Here is an 8,879-nt window from a genome sequence, read left to right on the forward strand (position 1 = left end):
GGCCAAGGAAGAAATAAAGAAATTTAAGACTTTTTAGAATTTAATGAAAATGAAGGCACAACATACAAAAACTTATGGGACATAATGAAAGCAGTGGTAAGAGGAAAAAATAGCTCTGAGTGCCTACAAAAAGAAACTGGAGAGAGCATACACTATCAGTTTAGTAGCATACCTGAAAGCTCTAGAACAAAAAGAAGCAAATACACCCAAGAGGAGTAGACAGCAGAAAATAATCAAACTCAGGACTGAAATCAACCAAGTAAAAACAAAAGGAACCATACAAAGAATCAACAAAACCAGGATCTGGTTCTTTGAGAAAATCAACAAGATAGATAAACCCTTAGCCAGACTAACCAGAGTACACAGAGACAGTATCCCAATTAACAAAATCAGAAATGAAAAGGGAGATATAACAACAAAAACTGAGAAAATTCAAAAATCATCAGATCCTACTAGAAAAGCCTATATTCAACAAAACTGGGAAATCTGGATAAAATGGACAATTTTCTAGAGAGATACCAAATACCAAAGTTAAATCAGGATCAGATAAACCATCTAAACAGTTCCATAACCAATAAAGAAATAGCAGCCATTGAAAGTCTCCCAACCAAAAAAGCCCAGGACCAGATAGTTTTAGTGCAGAATTCTATCAGACCTTCAAAGAAGACCAAAGAAGACTCTTCAAACTATTCCACAAAATAGAAACAGAAGGAACCCTACCCAATTCAGTCTATGAAGTCACAGTTACGCTGTGTATGATCTCTTAAAGATGGAACAGTTTCTGTCTAATCAGGAAGTTGTCACAATTTCCTTTCATAGAGGACTTCATGAGAGTTTTTTTCTTCTTCTATTATGTTTGATGTTCCAAATAGATTTAAAAAAATGGTTGAGTACATATTACATTTAGCTTCAGAAGATATCATGTATATTAAAGAGGCATTTAGCCATTATAAATTATTTTGATGACTTAAAAAATAAAATAAAATATTAGATAAATAGAAAATAAGAAAGACAGTAAAAATAAATAAATAAAAAAAAAACATTTAGAGGGCTCCTGGTTGTGTATTCAGTAACGTTGTTACTGCATGCCCAAAGCCCTGGATTTAAAATGAAAAACAAAAAAAGAAGACACTTACTCCCTTTATTCTGTCCTTTCATCCATAGAAGCTTGTGGTAAATTTATTTCAATAAAGAGTAATATAAAATTACAAAAAATTACAAAAAATAGATTTTGAAAAAAGTAAAGTTACAGAGGTATCTATTTTCAATTCTTTAAACCTGTGTTCTATGATACTGTCTTTCATAAAAGGCTTTTCTCTTTTTTTCTGAACAATATCAAAGCCATGAAAACCAAACTTTTATAAATTCATATACCAAGAGAAATGTAGCTGTGCTCAACTGTGTGGTTACTCAGCTGAAGAGGACGACTGAGTGTCCCAGGAAATACCCATGTCCTTTATCAGTGATGTTCTCTGTGAAATCTCATGTCAGTTAAAATATGTCTCTGGTGACATTCCTTATAGACCTTTCTTCTTCCTCAGTTGATGGCATGATCCCCTCTGAGCATTTAGGTGTTAGAAATTTGCCCTAGATTTTAACATATTCCTATGAACTCACTTCTATTTTAATCCACTGAAGTTCTTCCTGAAGAGATACTGGCTCTACTATTTGAAGCACAGGAAGGAGAACAAGTCGGGGTTAAAGTTTAAGTTTTGCCATTTAGTGTCTGGACTTATGCTGATGAGTCTCAGAAGTTTGATCCTTAATTTCTAATCTATAAGGTTAAGATTACATGTCTCCTTTAACTCATAGGTATGTAAGAATGTCAGGTTATGTATACAAATGCCAAGTACAAACAGAGACCCTTAATATAAATTGAATATGCTTGGTTTCAGAACTTTAAATTGTATTCTATGATGTATAAATAGTATTTAAAAGAATAAAAGAAATAAGCACACACTTCTTTCTTCACCAGACAGCTTCAAATGGATCAAATGAGAATGGGGAAGGAAGAGGGGTGAAGGAGGAAAAATAGAAAGGGACATTTAAAACTAAGAGCAGTTTGAGAGCAATTATAGAAACTTAAAACAGTAGAAACTCCCAGAAATATATACGTATATGAAGGCAATCTAAATGAAATTGCCAAAGTAGTGGAGAAAACAGAGCCCCAACTGGACTTTTCTTGTCACCAAATGAAGCTTCCAGTACTGAGATTGAGACTACATCTAATTGAGTCATCAGCCATAGGGGTTTCATGCGGACATTCAAACAACCTAGGTTATTGTCAAGGATACTAGTTTGTTTCCATAAACTAACCGTAAGGCTCTATTGTTAAGGACAATACCTACACAACTCATTGAACACAGAGAAGTGGAGCTGTTTGCCTATCTAGAGCCTTTACCTCTACAGACTAGTGTTCATAGTTGTAAAAGGTATTTTGTATGTTACCAGAGGAGACACATAAATATTAACCTAGCTATAAACATTTTTATATGCAATAGTGACAATACCTAATGCAATACTGGCACAAAGCTTGTGGAAGTAACCAACCAGTATCTGATTTGAGTTAAGGCTCACTCCATGAGATGGAGCCCATAGTGGTGCTGCTTTGGTGGCCAAGAACTTGAGATTAGACAGGCCAGGGAGGGACCTAGGGGGAAATTAAATGCTACTGTTCCACTAAATGACTCCCAATGGCAGTTTGATATGCTCATAGGTCATCATCGATACCTTGCTCAACCAATGTCAGAGAAGCTTCCTCCTCTAGTAGACAGAAACCAATATAGAGACGCACAGACAGACATTATGCAGAAAGTGAGAGCGCTTGGAACACTCGGCCCTAAATGGGATGTCTCTAACAAATTCCCATCTGCCAGAGTCCATTAAACTCTGCAGAAGAAGAGCCAGCAGGTAGGAGCAAGAGGGTATGGAGGGTATAAAGCAAACAAGACATCTAGACTTAACAATGCTGGTGCAAATATAAACTCTCAGGACCTTCACAGATCGATGCCTTCTTCTGATTTCTTCTTTGATGTCTTAAAAGTTGTTATCATACAAGTCTTTCACTTGCTTAGTTATAGTTACACCAAGACATTTTACATCATTTGAGGCTATTGTGAATGATGTTATTTTTGCAAGTTTTGTTTTTTCTTTCTGCTTGTCATTTTTATGTAGAAGGATACTAATTTTTGTATCAGCCGTAGGAGTTTACTGGTGGAATTTTTAGGTCATTTGTGTATATAATCATATTATTTCCAAATAAAGGATACTTTGACTTCTTACTTTCAGATTTGTGTTGCCTTGATCTCTTCTAGTTATTTTTCAGTTGAAATAGACTTCAAGTATTACTAGTATGGAGAAAGTTGACAGCCTTGTCTTGTTCCTAATTGCTTTGAGTTTCTGTCTATTTAAGTTTATATTGGTTATGGGCTTGCTGCAAACTGGCTTTGTTATGTTCGGGTATGTCCCTTGTATACTTAATCTCTCCAGGACTTTTGTCATGAAAGGGTGTTGGATATTTGTGTAAGACCATTTCTCCATCTAAATAGATGATCATGTTTTTCAGTTTGTTTATATGGTAAATTACTTTACATAAGTTGAACCATCCCTGTACCTCTGGGATGAAGCCTATTTGATCATGATGAATAATATCTATGATGAATTCTTGGATTTAGTCTGCAAGTATTTTATTGGGAATGTTTACATCTATGTTCATAAGGGAAACTGGATTGTAATTCTCTGTTGGGTCTTTATTTGCTTTGAGTATCAGGGTAATTGTGGCCTCATAAAATGAAGTGGACAGTGTTCTTTTTGCTTCTATTTATAGAATAATTTGAGAAATATTAGCATTAACTCTCTTTTGAAAGTCTGATGAAAAACCATCTGGACTTGGCATTGATTTTTTTATTGCTAGACTTTTAATTGCTGCTTCTATTTTACTGGGAGTTATAGTTCTATTTAAATTGTTTATATTATGATCTGTGGTAAGTTGTAAGTACTGAGAAAATTATCTATCTCTTTAACATTTTCCAATTTGGTGGAGTGTGGGTTTTTAAAGTATATCTTTATGATTCTTTGAATTTATTTCATTGTCAGTTATTGTGCCCCCACCCCCTTTCACCTCTAACTTTGTTAATTTGGATCTTCTCTCTGCCTTTTAGTTCATTTGGAATAGGATATATCAATCTTCTTAATTTTCTCAAAGAACCAGCCCCTTGTTTCATTGATTATTTGCTTGTTTATTAATTTCAGCCCTGTATTTATTTCTGTTTATTTTTTGTTGTCTACTCCTTTTAGATGTGATTTCTTCTACAAATTTCAGATGTGCTGTTGTTAAGTTGCTAATATGAAACCTCTCCATTTTTTTCAATGTAGGCACTTAGTGCTATGAACTTGCATTTAATAACTACCTCCACTGTGTTCCATAAGCTTGGGTATCCTGTGTATCCATTTTCATTGAATTCTAGAAAATTTTTTAATTTTCTTCTTGAGCCATTTTCATTCAATAGTGATTTGTTCAGTTTGCATGAACAGCATGTAAGCTTTCTGTTTCTTTTATTGATATCCAGTTTTAATTTGTGGTGGTCAGAAAGGATGCAAGGTGTTATCTCAAGTTTCTTGTATCTTTTGAGCCTTGTTTTTGTGTCTGAGTACGTGGTAAGTTTTGTAGAAAGTTGCATTGTCGACTGAAAAGAAGGCATGTTCTTTTGTGTTCTGGTGAAATGTTTTAAAAATATGCTAAGTCCATTTGACTTATAATGTATATTGACACCAGCATTTTTCTGCTTATTTTTGCCTGAATGGCCTATCTATTGGTGAGATTGAGGCATGGAAGTCTCCTATTATTAGTGTGTAAAGATCAATATATGAATTTTAACTGTAATAGTATTTCTTTTATGAGCTTGAGTGGCTTTCTGTTTGGTGTATAGATGTTAAGAATTACAGAGCCCTCTTGGTGTATTTTTTCTTTAATTTGTATGTATATCAGGGTATAAAAACTACCCTGATAAGTTTTGTTTTGAAGTCTGTCACATATTAAAATAGATGGACCAGTTTGCTTCTTAGGTCCATTTCAGTGGAATATATTTTTCCATCCTTTTACCTTGAGGTGATGTCTACCCTTGATATGATGCTGTGTCACTTGGATGCAGCAGAAAGATGGATCACATGTTCACATTTATTTTGTTAGTCTATATCATTTAATAGAAGAATTGAAACCATTGGTGTTGAGAGATCATCAATATGCAGTATTTGTTGGTTACTATTTTATTGTTGCTGGTCTGGGTTTATTCATTTTGTTTTCTTGAGTGTTGTTAACCTCTCTAGATTTGAATTTTCCTTCTAGCACTTCCTGTAGGGCTAGATTTGTAGATAGATGTTATTTAAATTTTGTCTTATCATAGAATATCTCATTTTCTCAATCTATTGTGATTGATAGTTTTACTGGGATTACATCTGTGGTCTCTGTGAGTCTGTATAACATCTATCTGGCCTTTCTATATTTTTAGAGTCTCCATTGAGAAGTCAAGTGTTATTCTAACAGTCTTGGCTTTTCCCCTTGCAGCTTTTAATAATCTTTCTCTGTTCTGTGTGTTTAGTGTTTGACTATTATGTGCCAATAGTTCTGTATTTTCTACAACAGTCATTGAAGAAAATATTTTCTGTGCCCTTGGCCGTTCTTTCCCTTCCTCTATTTCTATTATTCTTAGATTTGGTCTTTTCATGATGCCCCAGATTTCCTGAATGTTTTGTGTCACAATATTTTTAGATTTAACATGTTCTTTGACAAAGGTATCCATTTCTTCTATTGTGTTTTCAATGCCTAAAATTCTTTCATCTCTTGTGTTTTGTTGGTGAGGCTATCCTCTGAGATTCCTTTTAGAGCACTCAAATTTTTCATTCCAGATTTCCCTCAGTTTGAGTTTTCTTTATTGATTCTGTTTCTGCTCTCAAGTCTTGAATTGTTTTTTGCATTTCCTTCTACTGATTGTGTTTCATAGATTTCTTAAAGTGATTTATTAATATTCTCTTTAAGGACCTCTAGCATATTCATAAAGGATATTTTAAGGTCTTTTATGAGTCAGCTATGTTGGAACTCTCCCAGCCTACTGTAGTAGGGTTTCTGTGCTCTAGTGAAGACATTGCCCTGACTGTTTTGATTCTGTTCTCATGCTGGGTTTGAGAGAGTTCTAGGTTCTGCTATCTGATCTTTGCCTTTGTGGAGTGGTTATTTTGTTCCTTTGTTTCTGTTGCCTTCTCTCATTCTTAGAAGAACATGGTAGCTGTGTGTTGCCTGGTAGTGAATTCTTCTGGGAACCTGAAAGGTGTGACTCCTGGATGTTCCAGGTAAAATGTGTTTCTAGGCATTGGGAGCTGATCCTTAAGAATAAGGATGGAGAGGGAGCTGAGGATGTTCACAGGATTCAAAGCAGGATGCTCCACCAGGGTCTGCTTAGTTTCCTGAGAATGGGGACAGAGAGTGGGGAGGGACCACAACAGGTAGTCTGCTGCAGAGCTGGGGTTGAGACTTGGGGGTTGGATTTGGAGGAGAGGAGGAAAATGAAGATTGGAAGCTTGCCTACATGCCTACTTGCTTCTTTCGCAGACTTGACTGCTGGACTCCCAGGGACTATTTGCTAGAGTTGGCTCTTCACTTGGAGTCCCTGGCTTGCTTCCTCCCCTATAAGGTCCAGAAAATTCCATTTCTTCCCTCTCCCTCCAAACTCACCTACTCAGAAAGCCTCTGAGCAGAAAAGGTGCAAAATAGTCAAGTCCTGCATTCCTGACATTTCGACAGGTGTCCCAACCCCTTCACCTGAAGTCACAAGCAACCCAAGTGTCCCCCCTCCCCACAGTCTATAAAAGGCTCCCAAGCCATAATCTCCCTGCAATTGCTTCCGTTTTCATCATTTTTCATCTCCTGAGATTGATGAACTCAGGCAGGAGCACATTCCCAAATAAACCTGCCTTTTTTAGACTTTTAATTTTGCCAAATTGGCTTATTTCTTTGTCAGAGAAAACCTATCTTCAGTGACTAGAAGTGGGGGTGGAGGAGCAAGGTTAGAGGAGAAGATATTCCTGGTCTACTAGAGAATGGGGCAGAGAGAAGAGAGAGGTTGCAGCAGGTGATCTGCTATAAAGTAGTTGAGACTGGGGGATTGGATTTGGAGGCGTAGAGGAAAAAGTGAAGATACACTGGTTACCTATTTCCCTGATCTGAGTAGCCAGAGAATGTTGGCTGAGTTGGGAACTGGGATAATTGGAAGAGTTTGGGGGAAAGTTTTGAGGTAAAGATCTGTGTGATCCACTAGAGATGGGGGTCAGGAGGAGGGACATCTGCAGCAGGTGGTCTGTTACAGAAATGGAGTTGAAACTGAAGAAATTGATTTGTGGAAGGAAGAAATAAAGATGAGCTTTTAGACTGCTTACTTCCCTGGCTAGAGTGGCCTGAATTCCCAGTGAATCAAAATTATTTATTTTCAATAAAAGGGGGAAAATGAACTGTATTGTAAGTGAACAAAGATAAACTACCACACTGGGGAAGAAAGTCTTTTTCAGTTTCATCCCAGGAACTAAACAATTTGCATTTTATGGAAGTGTAAGACTCTGGCATGCCTTAACTTACTGGAGACCCCTGACCCAAGCTGGGGATTGATGCAAAAGCAGAAGGAATTTTATTGTTCCAGCATGCTGACAGTCATCCTGCATCCAAAAGGAGAGGTGGTCCCAGGCAGCTCATTCCGTGAACCTTTATACAGTTTCTAGGGGACAGAATAGAGAAACAGCAACTAGGTACAATATGATTGACAGAACAGTGTGATTTTTAAACTGGTGGGTCTTTAGGGAATGAGATGAAAAGGACTTCCTTTGTCTGTAGGTGGCCAATGGTTGGTTCATCCTGCAGAATGTGTCCATGTGCTCTGGGCCTCCTCCATACACAGGTGGCTAATGATCAGTCCCCCCACCCTGTGGTCTGAGGAATATTAATTCGCCTATCAGTTCCAGAGGGACAAAGTGCCTGAGTGTTTAATGAACTTTCTCTTCCAGGAGATGAAGAATCTGGTGGAATTTTCCAAAGGTCCTGAACTAATCTCTTCATTCTCCCCTTTTCTTTGTGCATGCTTCAGTCTTGAAGCTATTGTGGATAGTTGTGCAGCTCATATCCCTGGTCCTCTGTACTTAGCTCTTGATATCTTTGTCTCAGGACCATCTACTGTACTATACCCATGCAATCTTTAATAAAAGGATTTAAACAGTTCAAAATGCAGGGGCCAAAAGTCAGAGGCAGGAACCAAATTATCAGGGGTTCTAACAATGTAGAAATCAAGGTAGTAAACCAAGGGAGGTTGCTAAACCATGACTCAAACTATCCTTGAGCTTGTTCTCACTCTCTTTTTCTTGGCTAGTCCCTCTTGTACCTTTCTCATTGAATCCTTAACTATTCCCCTTAACCCCTCTAATGGTCTCCAGTACGTGCTTCCAATGTTCCACACTCTTAGGTAGCACAGAAAAGTAGTTGTCCCCTCATACTAATGGGCCTGCTGCCAGCTTCTCCCATCTCAGGGGCACATATATGTAGGGGTCTCTCGCAGGACACTCCTCAACTTCGGGTGTCTGCACCCTAAGCCTCACCCTCCAAGGCCGCTTCTGGGACATGGTTTAGATTCAAAAGTCCCCCATCCCCCACTTTTGGGTAATCCCTACCCCTGTGTCTCTAGAGTGGTGATGTCCCAGGAGTCAAGGCCTGCTGTTAACTTACAGAGATCAAAGACAAAGTCTGGCTACCAGGCACAAGGGAGCTGTTCCATTGTAGTGGACCAAGCCACATACCCAGTGGCTGAGAGTACTTGCCAAGTCACTTTTGTAGGGTTGTGGGGAGT

The sequence above is a fragment of the Grammomys surdaster genome, unplaced genomic scaffold, assembly GCF_004785775.1.
Source record: "Grammomys surdaster isolate TR1022 unplaced genomic scaffold, NIH_TR_1.0 100, whole genome shotgun sequence".
NCBI classification, from domain to species: domain Eukaryota; kingdom Metazoa; phylum Chordata; class Mammalia; order Rodentia; family Muridae; genus Grammomys; species Grammomys surdaster.